The sequence below is a fragment of the Carya illinoinensis genome, chromosome 9, assembly GCF_018687715.1.
Source record: "Carya illinoinensis cultivar Pawnee chromosome 9, C.illinoinensisPawnee_v1, whole genome shotgun sequence".
NCBI lineage: Eukaryota > Viridiplantae > Streptophyta > Magnoliopsida > Fagales > Juglandaceae > Carya > Carya illinoinensis.
Window position 1 is genome coordinate 9,870,192 of NC_056760.1, and position 16,988 is coordinate 9,887,179.

Sequence of the window (16,988 nt, forward strand, 5' to 3'; positions counted from 1 at the left end):
AGAATCGCTGTCACTTTTGATTCCCAGCGTTTTGGTAGAGAGTTGAGAATTTTTTTTACTATCTCCACATTGGAATAAATTTTGCCAAGAGCTGTCAAGCTGTTTATGATATTAGTAAAACGAGTGTGTATACTAAAAATAGATTCATCAACATTCATCTTAAACATTTCATATTCATGAGTAAGAATATAAATTTTTGATTCCTTGACTTGCGAAGTTCCTTCATAAGTAACTTCCAAGTTATCCCAAATTTCTTTTGCCGTAGAACAAGTCATTATTCTATTAAACTCATTTCCATTGAGAGCATTAAATAATAAATTCATAGTAGTTAAATTCAAAGTATAAAGTCTATCGTCTTCACGATCAAACTCTTCTTCTTCCTTTTTGACCTTTACTCCATCAACCACTTTTGTTGGAATATAAGGTCCATTTACAATACATTTTCAGATTTCTCGACCTTGAGGTTGAAGGAATATTCTCATTCTAACTTTCCAGAATGAGTAATTATCTCCACAAAAGTGTGGAGGCCGACTGCTAGATTGACCTTCACCAAACGAAGCTGAAATGTTAGCTGTGACGCCCCCAAATCCCCACGCCCGAACACGGAGAAATCGAGACGTCCGGATGGTGACAACCCGGGGTCACCATCCTATCGACGGGTGCCAAGTGTGTGCAAAGGCAACATATGTGCACGAAGAAACACGCAACGGATAACGAAAGTCATAACTAAGTACCAGAATTTTTCTTAACGTAATACAAGCTGTTTAAAACATACATAGATAAAATTTTACAAAAACACAAATACAGTTTTAAACCAAATATAAAGCATAGCATCAGCAACCCAGCGGAGCCACATCCTCGGGCTCAGCCTCCTCCTCTTCGTCCTCCAACTCTGCACCAAAAGCTACGGAACCAAAAATGGTACCGCGGGTAAGTAAAACCCAAACACTACCAGATAAAAACACATAGAACTCAAACAACATGCATGAAACATGCCCAATGCACAAAGCCCATAAAACACGATTTTTCCACACACGCCAAAAAACTCATTTGGCCCAAAAACACATCCTTTCCGAAAAACACGCCAAAAGTCACATTTGGCCTTTATCCGTCTCAAACCATTATCCATTTTATCTGTATGCACCATGACCTCCCCTAGGGGTCATCCGCACACCCTGGCTCTAGTGCCACACTGCAGAGTACCACCACGCATGTGACACCTAACGAGCGATGCCCAGTTCCGCGCCCCGCGCGTTCGTAGCCAAGCATCCTCTAGCCCTCACCAGCGAAGGGCCACGGAGTCGGTGCGTAGAGCGATGCCCGGTTCCGCGCCCGGCGCGTTCATAGCCAAACAACCCCTAGCCCCCGCTCCAGTCGTCTAGCGACAACTCAGGGGACATCACTCAGTTTATTCCGCTCCCGAGTGACCAGAGGAGCTCCACCGGGATAATACCCCATCCCGGCTTGGGGTCGTGATACACACGCACCCGTAAGACCACTTACGCCAATACACAGGCTTTCACACTTAAACAAAAACACACGTGCATGCACCATGTAATGTCATAACAATGCACAAAAATAACCAACCAACGTAAATCAATAAAACAAGTAACTCCGTCCTCCATCCATCCGACCCCCGAACTCCTCAGACTCAGCTCGGAATCAACCAACCAACAGATAAAATAAATTGAATGAGCAATATATATTTAAATATGAAAATAGGGCTTGGAAAATACTTACAGCGCTATATGGCAATTTTAGAAACCACGAGGCGTTGCAAACGGCAGCGAAAAAGCAACGTCACAGTGAAAATTCACTGTGGCCGTGGGTTGTGAAAAATTCACTTTTGAACGGGGACAAACTAGGGCTTGGGATTGGTAGGGAATGGTCTAGGGATGGTTGTGAAGCTATTGGAAGTGGTGGTTGGCCGTGGGTGGCGGCGAAATCGCCGGAAAGAGGCCGGATTTTCCAAAAAGGAAAGCTAGCTCGTAGGTGCTGTTCCGGTGGTCGTTGGAGGCCGGAAATAGGTGGGTTAGGACAGCAAGGGATCGGTGATGAAGTGGTGAAGAAATGGTGGCCGGAGGTGGAGCGACGGCGGCGGATCGGAGCCAAAGCCGTGCGGGCTTTAAGGAGGATTTCCGGCCAAACGGCCGGCCGGTTGGGAGTGAGTTTCGGTGGGGAGGTGCGCCGGAGGGAGACGAAGCGAATGGGACCGGCGGTGAGCCGTACGGTGGCCAGACGGCGGTATACCGGGGAGTTGAAGCTTCCGGCGTGAGGGAGAGAGAAGAGAGAGAGAGACCGGGAGGGGCTCGAGCGGGAAAGAAGAGAGGAAAAAGAAAAGAAAGAAAAAAGAAAAAGAAAGGAAAAAGAAAGAAGGAAAAAGAGAAAAAGGAAAAAGAAAAGGAAAAAGGGAAAGAGATGTAGGGAAAAGACGAGGTCTAATCCTCAGTCCGGGAAAAACAACACTAAACCACCGCGAAGATATTAAAAACTACAAAACAACTAAAAGAAATAAAACACAACATCAATTAAATAAAAAAAACAATTTTAAAACGCAAATAAATTAAAATAAATAACTAAAATATTAATTAAAATAAAAACAACTATTTCAGCTAAAATACATTCAAAAGCGGGTCATTACATTAGCCATAAGATCTTAACTCAAAAGATAGTTAGTCTTATAATAGAGCTCTTAGCTCTGATACCAATTGTTGCCCAGATGACTAACACAAGAGGGGGGGTGAATTGAGTTGTATTAAAAAAAATAACAATTATAAATCAAATATATAATATAAAAAATAAACAAAATATGAAATAATAATAAATATAAAGAGTAAGGGTAAGAGAGAAGCAAATTCAGTATGTTAATGAGGTTCGGCCCCACTGCCTACGTCCTCGCCTCAAGCTACCCCTTGAGGATTCCCAAATTCACTATTCAACCTCCTTCAGGTGGAGATAGAAACCTATTACACATTTGAACAATACCGGTACAAAAGATCCGTGTAGAACACCCTCTACACTTGCAATCACCTTACACGTGGTAATTCAACTATTCCCCGTGTAGAATACTTTCTACATACACCAGGGTTATACACACCCTTTTTCTGATACAAGACCTGATAGTGGGTAGGTTATCAGAAAACACTCCTCAATGAGTGAAATAAGAACAATACAACGCAAACTATATCTCTCAAAATGAACAAGGATTAAGGCTCAATGCTTAGAGAAGAGAGAATGAAAGATTTGAATGAATGTTGTATGCTCTTGGTGTTGTAAATGTGAAGCTCTCAAATGATCTATTTATAGGCATATGAGACTTCATATTCAAATTTAAAAAGATTCACATGTCAAAGACAACATCATTCATTTTTTCAAAAAATTCAAATAAAAGGTTCTTCTTTTTCAATTGTCAAAGACAACATCATTCACTTTTTAAAAAAATCAAACCTAATCTTTTACTTTTAGCATATGACAAAATGAGCACACTTTCCTTTTCAAAAAATTCAAACCTAATCTTTTACTTTTTGCATATGACAAAATGAGCACACTTTACTTTTCAAAATTTTCAAACAAAATCATCTACCTTTTGTATAAGTCTAAAAAAGCATCAATCACTTTTGAAAATATTCAAATAAAACATGCACATGTGAAAGATGACAATCAATCATCTTTAATATTTTCAAAGTTCAACACTTTAATCAAGGCATGCACATGCAAAAGATGACAATCAATCATCTTTCAAAATTTTCAAATTTAATTTTCAAAAATATTCATGCACATGTGGAAAATGTATTTTAATGCTTTATGATAAAATATTAATTTTGAGCATTAATCCTAATTTCGAATTTTGAAGAGATTTACAACATTACTCTATGATTTTAATGTGAACTTGTTCCCTTCTTGCTTATGCTTGTTTCCTTGATGTGCTTGATTCCATTGTGTAGACAACTTGAGTTTGAGACTTCTTTATTCTTTGAATTTATTTGTTATCATCAAAATCTATGTGTAAATATATAATTACACAAAACTTGAAATCTTAGGTTCAACAAATTATAAACTACAAGCTCTAAAATTATAAATTATATTTTTCATTGTAATTCTAAACATGTACTTAGTAGGTTATTTATTTATAATTTAGTTATTTAGGTAAAACCTACTTTTCTTATTACTTTTTTTTTTTTCAAAATCACATTAATTAAGTAACTTTTTCTTTTAAGTAGTTGACTTTTAATTTATAGGATTGATTTATGTATCATTTAAAATGTATCAAATCAATGAATTTTATTATTAGTATTATTATTATTATGATTTAAGTGCTTGTCGAAGGCATGAAATTTAAAAGTAATATTTTTATCATATTCTATTGTTTGTTTTAGTTCTTTGAATGGTCTATTGTGAAAAATAATACAGGTTTTTAATTGTCTAGTATTTCTTGTAACATCTAACCTTTTTAGAGTTGGGTGAGGCTACTCTGCCGTCTGCCGCCTCACCCTTATCGCTGGGCGTTACCGCTCAGTGTAATTTTTTTTTTTTTTAATTTTTCATTTCACATTTTTTTAATCACTTTCTTAATCATTAAGTAAAAAAAAAAATACACCAATACATTTAAAATCACTTTCTTAATCACTAAGTAAAAAAAAAAATATTTTTTTGCCCAGCAGTCAACCCGAGCAGTCAACCCCAGGCGGCAAAATAGTGTTTTCCTTTAGAGTTTGAATTTAGAATTTTCGTAACTTCTGGAGTTTTTTCATAAAAGGTATTTTTATGGATGTACAGTCCGTTTTGATAGTAAAAATATTTTATCTTATTTTATCTTATTATTATAATTTTTTTAAATCATCACACAAAATATAATAAAAAATTTAACTTTTTTTAAATCTTAAAATTATAATAATTAAAATAATATTTTATTTAACTTTAAATTTGATTTAAAATCATTTTATCTCATTTTACTATCTAAACCTCTCATATTTGGAAAAAGTAAATGATCATGTGAGAGCATTGGTATTGAATTAGCCAAATGCCAGTGCTCTTCATATTTTACAGAATATTGATTAAATCTAGCCCACATTGAATTAGCTATAAATATTTTTAATCTCAAATATTAGTTATAATAAACGCATTCCACATTTCATATATGAAAAGAATTGTAGTTACTTCAAACTAAGATTTTATTATTTTTTGTCCCACATTGATCCCACATTTGAGATTATTATATTATAGATATGAGATTTTTATTTACATATTAAATTTCATCATCTATGTACATATTAGATTATTATATTATAAATTGTTGAATTGTGAAAATAAAAATGAATATGATTGTGGGAGGTTATTGAAGATTATGAAAATAAAATAAAAAAATTCATAAATAAATAAAAATTAAATAAATAAATATAAATATTAAAAAATAATAATATCTTATTATTATAGAGAATATAATAACTAATCTAATATAAATTTTAAATGTTGAATAATTAGTTAAAAGTATTCTTAAAATTTTAAAGAGTTTTTTTTATATATAAGTACGGTCGCGTACTAATTTGTATATCAATACTGATTTATTTATATTTAAAATTTAAATTAACACTATTTTTAATAAAATTTATTTTTTAATTAATTATATTATATTGATGTATAGATTAATGTATAATTATATTTGTAATTATATTTTTCTAATTTTAAATATTAAAATGGCGAATCTAATGAATGAGTCAACGCAACTGAACTTTTCTCATGTGTTGGGATTTGAGCACTCCAGTCTCCGTCGCCTTTATTTTCATACCGATTTTAGAGCCGCCGTGTAATTACCATGACCATTATGGCAGAAAGATACTCCGCAGGACTACAGGAGCAATCGTAATCGGCGCGTACTCATAGGCCACTTCTTATACGTATTTTCTTGGAAGTGTTTTTGCGTATTTACAGCATAATAATTAATTTCATGTGGATGTTAAAAAAAAATAAAAATTTTATTTGCAGTTCTAGGTTAGAGATTGTGTACAGACTCATTCATGTATAAGGACAAAAAGAAAAAAAAAATCATTTTGAGAAATATCTTATTGTAGTTTTTTTAAAAATTTAAATATAATTATATGGACTAACTACATCTTAATTTGTAAAAAAGAAATTCTATTTACAAGTTTTATACCACACACGTCTATTTTTATTTTTTATTTTTCTATTTTTTTCTTCTACAAATGTACGTGTGGTGTAGGATTACTAATAGAATAATTCAATTTGCAAAGCACAATGACAATGGGATTGGATGTGGATATATCGAACATGCACTAGAGTAGATTTTCTTTTTAAACCTTTTGTCCTAAATATTTTTCAAAATCTTAGAGATAAACACAATAGAAGACCCTACATATCAAAGATTTAAATACCATACCAGCCAGTATATGTCGTTTCGGCTTTTATTATTATTTTTTTTTCTTTTCTTCAAATTGCAAACTTATTTTTTTATTCTTAATTTAGACTAGACTATTTATAATTTATATATATATAATTTATTTATATATAGACTATTATTTTGAAATATAATTTATATATATAATTTATTCACATATCGACTATCTCGAAACGGTATTAGTATTAAAATATTTTATTTTAGTGTCTTGACTAGTACGACATCTAGTATGGTATTCAAAACTTTCATATATATATATATATAATTAAGTGTGTCCAGAAATCATTACATAGATCTCAAGATTAAATACTTTTTAGTAACATTTTATACAATATAGAATCTTCATAATTACATGTGTTTATCCCTTTTTGAATTGCTAAAAATATATACGACAAAATAGTGAGAAATCCTGGTCCTTTTGTGGTTTATTTATTGAATTTGGGTTTGATGAATTTATTGCAAGCACTGTTTTCTATATTTATGGGCAAATTTTGTTGTTAACTCTGTCTTGTTGTGTTATCTTTTATACGGTGGTCTGTATAGGTTTATAGTATAGATTAAAACACGTCAATCATAATTGTGTATTGGAAAGCTTTTAATGTTATAGTTAGTTTATAATGTATCTTTCAGGTCAAAATTGTAATATCCTATATTAATGCATGTAGTATGTTTTATAAAAAAAATAATAATCAATGAGATATTTTTTTTTTCAAATTTATGTGTAAAGTACACAATTCACATCATTTAAATGATAAGATTTAAATATTAAAATTTATATACTTAATTAAATTATGTCATATAAATATTTTATTAAGTGTGCTCTACACACCAACTTAAGAATATGAATATCAGGAGCATGATGTCTGTCATGGGTTGATTGACTGAGGTGGATGGTCGTTTGGCCACCATAAAGGAGATTGTTAGATAAATTACCATTGTTTTACGCCTTAATATATAATAGGAACACATGAATTAGTGCTACCGTCACAACTCCCACATAAGATCATGCATGCATGCAAGAAAATCAGAGTCATGATGGAAGATGGTGATGCGAGCTAGTGATCATGAATTCATATTATAATATGGTCTGACCGGAGTAGCTCTGTCTAGCTAGCTATCTATTTAAAAATTAGATTAATATATATATAGGATTGTTTATCCAAATTTCGGATCGGGTACTCAGGCATACTCAGGTTGGAAATCGGATTTCAAATCCAAGTCAGAACTCGGATGAATTTAGATTTTTATAACTCAAAAATTTGAGTTCTAGTCTATACACTTTTTCTTTTTCTTTTTTTTTTTTTAATTTATACAAAAATCTATATTATTAATTTTTTTCAAGAAAAAGATAATGTTGAAAAGCATAAATTTTTTTAATCTAAAAGCCTATATTCTATTACAATTTTTTCAAGAAAAAATGTTGAAAAACATGATTTTTTATATATAAAACAATTACCTTTTTAACTAAATGCATCTAAAAAAAAAAGAAAATTATTTATTTATCATGTAAAATTCATGCAACACATAATGCAATTCACTATATATTACATTATTTTATATTTATACATTACATTACAAAATAAAAAATTATAATATATGAAAATTACATAATGGTCCTGTTTTACTACAGAACTATATTCTAAGACTGTTTATCCAAGCCAAATTTTTTTCCAACCTAGTCCAAGTTCTAGATGCGGTTTTCGGCCCGAGATCTATTTGGTCTAGAAATTGGATTACTTTACCCAGACCTATCCAGTCCAAATACAGATACGAAAGTGAAAAAAAAAAAAACCACTAGCTGGTTTCTATTTAAAAAAAATGCTGAAAGTGAAACAACACCCCCCATTATCGTCTGGCTTTCTCTCTCATTCAAAGTTTTAAATCTCAAACCCTAGCCTGCTCTCTCTCTCTCTCTCTCTCTCTCTCTTCCAACCCCCAATTGATCCTTCTATTCAAACTCCCACCGATCAATCTGGCTCTCTCTCTCTCTCTCTCAAACACACACACATTCCCAACCCCTGATTGATCCTCCCGTAGCTCAGCCTTCCTCGATGGGTGGCATTCAAGAACCAACATGATATGGTTTTTGAACAAATCTATGTTTAAGTTCTATTTTTAATTTCAAGTTGGATCTATCTTTATGTTCTTCCCATATTATAGTTGAATCTATGTTTTTGTTCTTCTCAGTTCTCACATGATACACGCTTTGAACAAATCTATATTTCCGTTCTTTTTTTAATTTCTAGTTTGATCTATGTTTCCGTTCTTCTCATATTATAGTTGGATCTATATTTTTGTTCTTCTCAGTTCTCACAAGATACAGGTTTTGAACAAATCTTATTTGGGTATAAGTATATGTAATTCTTTTGCTTGATCTAATCTTTTTTGTTAAACATGAGGTTTTTTTTTTTTTTAGTCTTGGAGGGTTTAAGTTTTGGTTCTTCTGTTTCTCATGATTTGCCGACGTTTCCAGTATGTACTCTCATAAATTATATTATTGGTTGAGCATGCGTTTTTTTAAACATGGCTTGTGTATTTTTTTTTTTTTTTGGGAAGTATTTGAGGGTTTTTTATGGTAGCATTTTTTTTAAGCATTACACATACTCCATTCACAAAATCTGCTCATTCAAATGTTTACTAGGTATATATTATATAAATGGATGAACAATGAATATACTTTAGAAGTATCAAGGGAGGATGTTATTGAATTGGCTAAAAGGACTCACAAATACATATCTAACCCATAAAAATACCCCTCCAAGATTATTTCATTAAAATATTATCAAATCCAAAGTTTTTGGAAAGAAAAATGTTACCACTAAAAACCCTCAAATACTTCAAAAAAAAAAAAAAAGGGGGAAAGGCACAAGCAATGTTTAAAAAAACCCATGCTAAAGCAATAATCTATTTCTATCATGTAAAAAAAGCAGATCAAGAGCACATATCGAAAATGTCAATAGATCATGAGAAAAAAAAAAACCCACGTTTAACAAAAAAGTGCAAATCGAGCAAAAGAACTACGTATACTTATACCTACATAAGATTTGTTCAAAACCTGTATCATGTGAGAACTGAGAAGAACGGAACTATAGATCCAAATATAATATGAGAAGAGTGAAAACATACCCAAATTTCTGAACAGATAGATCCTAGGCCGGGGATTGGGCTGGGAAAAAACTCAGCCTAAATGAATAGTCTTATTAATATATAAGGTACTAGGTACGATATCTTCCAATATTGATAAGTATGCTGGAAATTGAATTCATGGTTCAATGTTAGTATACATTTCAATATTACTCTTATGGCCGGACGACGTTGCTGATTAACAAAAATGTATGGCATAAACAAAATATCCAACTTTAGTTGTGGTCAAATTCTCACTCGATCTCTGTTTGTTTCTTTTTTTCTTTTTCTTTTTTTATTATTTTTTTCTAGCTAAGTGCTTGTCTTCATATTGTTCATATTTATTTCATTGGAGTAAAAATTTGAACGTATTGAAGGGTAGAGGCTATATACATGACCTCTTATGGATCACTTGGTATTAAGTACATAATATAAATAGTCAAATCTACTTCTTTCTAACAATTTAAGCTTTGAGATAAGTGGTGATTTTACATGATATCGAAGTTAGGCATACAACCAATCTTGGTACAGCCAAGTTTGTGCAAGACCTAAATGGATTCATTTAAGGTGGCCAAATTGACCCGACCCAAACAAAATAAAATCGGGTTGAACCCATATGACCTGAGCTTTGAAAAATAAAATCTATTTTCTACCTGTCAATTTAAAATCTTGAATTTGATTTACAAAATCTCTCTTAGGTATGAGATGCTGATATGACAGTAAACTAACCATCATTCTCAATCTCAAGAAATGATCCCAAAAAATAAAAAATGAAAAGAGTAGAATCACATATGCAGAATTGTCTTCTTGATGGAGTCGACAATGGACTCGTAGCTTCGCTGTGGTGAGAGTCTTTTGTTTTTGTCTTTCTATTTTTTGAACAAAGCCCAGAAGTCACAGCCTTTTTGAAATTTCTAGCATCACACAAGTGTGACTTTCGATGTATCTTTCTTGTTTTTGATCAACTACTACCACTTTTGAAAAAATAAAAATGTTAACATAGCTTATTCCCTTTGCTTATTTCTACATTTCTGTATTACGTTCATTCCTTTTCCAAATAATTTCACTTTTAGTTGATAGATTCTTGGGTCACTTGGATTACAAAAAAAATACAAAATCTAACAAAAATATAAGCCGTTTGTTGCATATGTGATATACACCACATGCCAAACCCACAAAAAAAGAGAGAAATAAGGAAAGAAAACAGATACAAGCTAGACCAGGCAAAGGCAACCCTTACCTTTGGATCAGGCAAAATTAAGTCGAATCAAAACCTAAACTTTACTTTCAGAATCATCTTCCCTCAACTCTTCCCAAATCTTTTCTCTTTGCATTTAGAAATAAACTCTACCCTCTCAAATCTCGTAGAAAAGCATGAACTCTAAGCTCATTCATAGAAGCTACCATACCCAAACCCCTGAACGAGCCAACAATCTTCATTCTCCGAAACCTCTCCAGAATTTCACAAATACATTCTTTTTCTACATTCTTTGCGAGCAGAGGCTCTTGTTCATCCTCCTCGGCATCACCATCCCCATGCTTTTCTTCAACTTCGTGCCACCGCACCATGCCTATGGACTCGGGAGAAGATTGACATAGAGGAGGAAATGGTTCTCATCCGTGGTACTTGGAGTCTTGGAGGCCAGGGTTTGGTTTGGGAGAACTAAAGGCTAGGTTTTGTCCAGTCTTTACCTTAATCGAGTTGTTTGGTTCCATATGCAGGTAGCCTTTCTTTGTTTACTTTGCTTCGTTTTATTTAGGTTTTACTTTGTTGTTATCTTAGTGTAATGTTTAGACTGATTTTAATACCTGAGTTGGGATTTTATGATAATTTGTAACTCCTAGGTATTTTGATTGTAACCATGGTGTTCATCTGTCATAAGCGAGGCCTATAAATAAAATTGGGATACTGTCATATTCTTAAGAAAAAAATGAATCTATTAATGATTTTCATTTCACTATGCAAATAGCTGAGAGGGATGCGACAATGCTATCCTTTTCTAAGAATATGTAGAATGCAGTACTGTGGAGGATTGGTTATGAGAAATAGAGGTCGACGAAGTCTTCGTTCTTCTTCTTTGTTGATTTTCAATTTTTATTAAAAAAAAATAGGCACTGATGTGGTAGAATGCCAAGTCAGCTTTATGCGCCAAGTTGCATGTACATAGCGGGACTAATATATATATATGTCAATATTCATGCACAAAAAAAAAAAAAACATAATTAGATTAGAAGGAACCAATGCCAATTATTAGTATCGAAACTGCATGTACTAGTATCTTCATATAACTAATGCCATAAATTTAACTTGATCACCACTCATCAATATTACCACCATATATATATATATGGTGCATCTTTTGTAACATATATATATATATATATATGGTGCATTTTTTGTACCATTTATATATATGTATGTGGTGCATTTTTTGTACCATTTATAGCAGCTACATGCAACATGCACAAATACTCGTACTACTACCATGCGTGCATGAATATTATTTTCAAAGGGGCTTTGAAGCATTGCCGATCGGGTCTTTCCAGAAGCTGACCTTCAACAGGTACCCACTTGGATGCTGCCCAGTCACCAATTTTCAAAACCACCGAACATGGTGCCAATCAGAGTGGTGTGTAGCCCACACGCGCAAGAGGAAGTTTCGGATCTCGTCGGCGCTTGGCCCTCACACTCCTTCGAGGAGCCTTTTGCTAATGCAACGCCCGTCTTTTCTACAAACTCTAACTCCGGGACTTCAAAAATTGACTGCCGACTTTCCTCCAAGAGTGGTGTGTGTCTGACATGCGCCAATGCCGCCCTTATTGTGTTATGTTCCTCTGCTTCCATAGTGATTTTTGCTCTCTGTTCATGTTTGACCCAAGTGAGGTGATGAGCTGCTAGGTCAGACGCAATATGAGGCTAGTGCTAGTCAAGAGTAGCGGGCAATGCTATGTCCGGTGGTCATACGGCTGGCCTACACAGTGGAGGCTGCTGTTTGTGTGCGAGCTGGATGCTCATGTCGTTTGGGCTCGTGACGCCGATGCTAGCGGTGGGGTAGCCATCTGGGCTCATGCTGATGCTTGTGGTTTTGTTGTTTTTGTTTTGTTTTGTATTGTAGGTTTTGCTGTTAGTTATTAATAAAATAGAATTAGGCTATTGGACTTGGAGTCCATAGCAGCAGTGTCTCGTACTCTGTCTCCTTGAGATGATAGAGTAGGCTATTCAATTTTGTTTATACATTCTTAAAGCAGATACGTAATTTGGCTTATAGTCTAGATAAGTCAAAGTTATAACTTCAATTCATTAAATGAAATGAAATCTATTTTCATAAAATAAAAAAATAAAACAAGATGAGTCGTTACGTTTGGTACTAAGGTGATTTTAGATATTCTGTAAATAATAAGAAAAAAATAATAAAAAATAATAATTAAATATTAAATAATAATAAATAGTAATATAAAATAATAAAAAGTATATAAATAATAATAAGATATGCTAAAAATACTTCAGTATCCAAACTGCTCAATATCTCATGAGTCGTGATCACAAAAATTAGTACATGTTCTGGAGCACAATAAAAGTGATAATAATCAGAAAATTATCACAGATATTTCTGTTAAGTGATAATAACCAGAAAATGATCACAGAGATATTTCTGTTTCCATTAGCATATATACATATATACAGTAATACGTCTAGTACTCCTAGCTAGCTAGCTATCTGCATCAGATCGATTAATAATATTGTTCTTCTATTTTTTTAGCACTGTATGCTAGCCCCTTTGAAAATCTTCTCTTTGACATATAATTATGAGTGCTGGCAACGTCTCTGCTGAGTGTGTCCCTAATTAAAATTTATTTTTTAAATTTATTATTTTTTTATTTATATTTTTTCATATTTTTAAATATTTTTGAAAAGTATAAAAAAATAATATATTAATAGTCATTTCTTTAATAAATAAATAAAAGAAAAAAATTTAAAAAAATTAAATATATAAACAGTCAAAATAAATGAACAAAATAAAGAAAGAAAGTAATATTATTCTACATGTACCTGCCTCGATCATAAAGGGCGCCCTACCTATATATTATATATATCGATCGAAATATGATTATGGTCTGACCTGAAAGAAAACGTAGCGATTGCCTGGAAACAGAATTAATGACCCTGCCCTTGGGTAATTTCTGCATAAGAATATCGAGCAAGCTGCAATCTAGCTAGGCACGTAAATCATCATGAAGAAAGAGGGTAGCTCATTTATCGATCGAGATGAGCAGAGATATATATATATATATATATACATACATATATTATTATGACTGTTGTAAAATTAATTGACCTTGTGGCAGGAGAACCTGTCATCTAAGCACTGCAGAATATCGATCACGGATACACTTTAATATATAGTCCATATGGACTATATATATATATATTATACAGTGCACACACTTATAAAAATGGACTAAGTAGTATTGTGAGCTCATGGAGGGAAGATGGTGAATTACTAAGTAATAAGTACATGTCGATTTGATGAGTTAAATAGGACAACACTACAATGAGTTCCAACGTTAACTAGTACGCACCCTTAATGGCTAAAACATCGTATAATTGTGGGTGGGTAAGTCTGTGCATGTCGAAGAAAATTGATATTTTTAATTTTAAAATATTCAAATTTTGCACTCACTTTAAAAAAGTAGTCAAATATGGAATCAATAAAAAGAATTTTTTTTCTTTTAATAGCGAACCCACATTTTTAAAGAAGAAGTGTAAACCTTAGAACTCTTATCTAATATTATTCTTTTGCCAAAACAATATATAATAAGTACTTATTATATATTATACAGTGCACGTACACTAGTGTACGTGGAAACCGTGGGACATAATTAATTAAGGTACGCTGTAAACATCTCCAACAATATATATACACACACGGGTGATGCTAGGGACAAGTCTAAAATACACCAGCCTTATCCAAACATTTTCGATCTAAAAAAAAATAGGTTCCACAAAAAGAAAAAGTGAGATCTAATTTTTAATAAAAGACCTGCCTGCTTGAGGCTTGTATATAAGACTTCTATATTTGGGAGTTTATATCACTACAAGAGAAGTGAACTTTTGTGATCAAATTTTTGTGACCAAAAGTACCATTTCCTATAAAAATTATGGAAAATAGTCATTTTGGTTATTAAATTTTGATCACAAAAGTCCACTTCTCTTATAGTGTATATACACTCATTATGGTGATCAAACCATATTATGAATATTCTTGCCCACATCTACCTGATAAGAAGTAAAAACTTCAATGAGCTTAAATTGATGCTTATATTTAGAGAGGAACACGGCGATTTTATATAAGTGATATATAATATCGGTGGTTGTGTTGAACGGAAGTACTGATACATGGCTTCCATCCATGCATGCAGTTCATGTACCTGTACGTGGAGTTGTTGAAAACTTCATTAAATTAAAGGTATTCATGAGATTTTATTCCCATGCATGGGACGGATCATATTCTCAAAATTTCAATCCTCGGTCTCTCATTATCATGTAGGACTATTGTAACCTACCTTACTAATTTCATATGATAACCAGCAAGAAACAAACATGATCAGTTGGCATGCAGATAATATGGCTTCGAAGCTTTATAAAGGCTTTTGAGAGAGAGAGAGAGAAATTACCTTTAATATCGTATATATAATTGTTATAACCAATGTATTAATTGAGGAAACCACTTTCAAGAAGTTATTCAAGCCTCATGCATGGTTCGGAACATAAGATGAAAACTTACGTAGTCGTTACGTACGTATACAAAATTAAAATAGACAGCCACCAGAATGATATTATTTATTTAAACATTGATTCTTTTTAATCAAATAGGACAACATGCCATATATAATTTTCTTACTAACACAAACTAACGTACACTGATGTACGTAATAGTACCATCAAGTATGAACGTACAGTACGTATGTAGTAAATCTCATGATTTGAAACCTTAGGTACAGTATAAGAAAATTGCCCAATCGTAACTTGCTATTTCTTACAAAAATTATTATTTCTATCAAAATGAGTATTTTAATTGCAAGTAGTCATTCTCATCACATATAATTCATCATAAATGGTCATTTTTTTATAGTGTACAAATTAGATATTAAAAGAAGGAAAATTCTATACACCACACTACAATCTCATTTTCATCATACTAAGTATGATGTACGTGGTACATTTATTACCAATGAATGATCATTTATTACATGTTTATTTTTCATCTAACGGTGATAAATGAGCTACATTTTACTTAGAGTAATGTTACATACAATTGTGGAATGTGCAAACGCCACGTAAGTACTTTGAAAAAGAGTAGGGTACATGATTAAAAAGTTAATTTTTTTCATGTGGGTCCCGTATTAATTCACTTTTTTCAAAAAGGCTGTGCGATGTTTGCACAATCACGACTGCAAATATCATTTATATTTTATACTTAATAGAATGAAAATAAGATGAAAGTATGGTGTATAATATTACTCAAAAAAAAAAAAAAAAAAACTCCAACTGCATTAATGTCAAGAATCAGACATTTATTTAAACTTTAATCTTACAACAAACTCGACTTTGATTCCTTCGGAATTTTAATGCATTTTGAAAGTTTAGAAATTTCTTAGTCATGATCAATTCCAACTTAGAACTACTTCCGAATCATGATTCAACCCATTAATTATATATATTTGGCTATTAACAAGTACTTCAGATTATTATTAAATTAGACATGAATCGCCCATGAGTGAACTGAGAAGTTTTAATTTTTAAAGAAGCTGAAACTTGAGTCTTGATCAAAGATTTGAACGTGGTCATGTACCGCGCGCGTGGATGGCCTTGTCAAACGAATTAAAATTTTCTACTTGGGACAAATGAAAAATTCTACTTATAATTTATATACCACACATGATGATCTGTTTTTGTTTTTTATTTTTTTATTTTTATTTTTTGTCAATAGGTGTGTAGTGTAGAACTGTTGATCAGTTAAAGAACTCTAAAACTTTTTATAGAAACTTTAGAGCTTAAAGCAGTAGAGATAAACATACAAAAGTGAGCTTAAGGCATTTACGTATAAAAATTGTTTGAATTAATCTTAATAAATAATATATTGAATAATATTAAGTAATCAATAAATGTTGTGAAATTTATTTCATGTATTTATCTATTAAAGCCTTAAATAACTTGTTTATTTATTTATTTTTAAATAATTCTATATTAACAATAAGATTGAAGAAACAATTAGGAAGAGAAACGGAGATCCAACTAACTACTTCTGGACTCGAATAATACCCTGAGAAAACTATGAATGACAGCAATCGATGCTCTGAAAGTAATTGTTGCGGCGAATTCGGTAGACACTAAAGGGAGGGTTTAATGGTTCATTGGGGAGAGAGAGAGAGAGAGAGAGCGAGAGAGAGC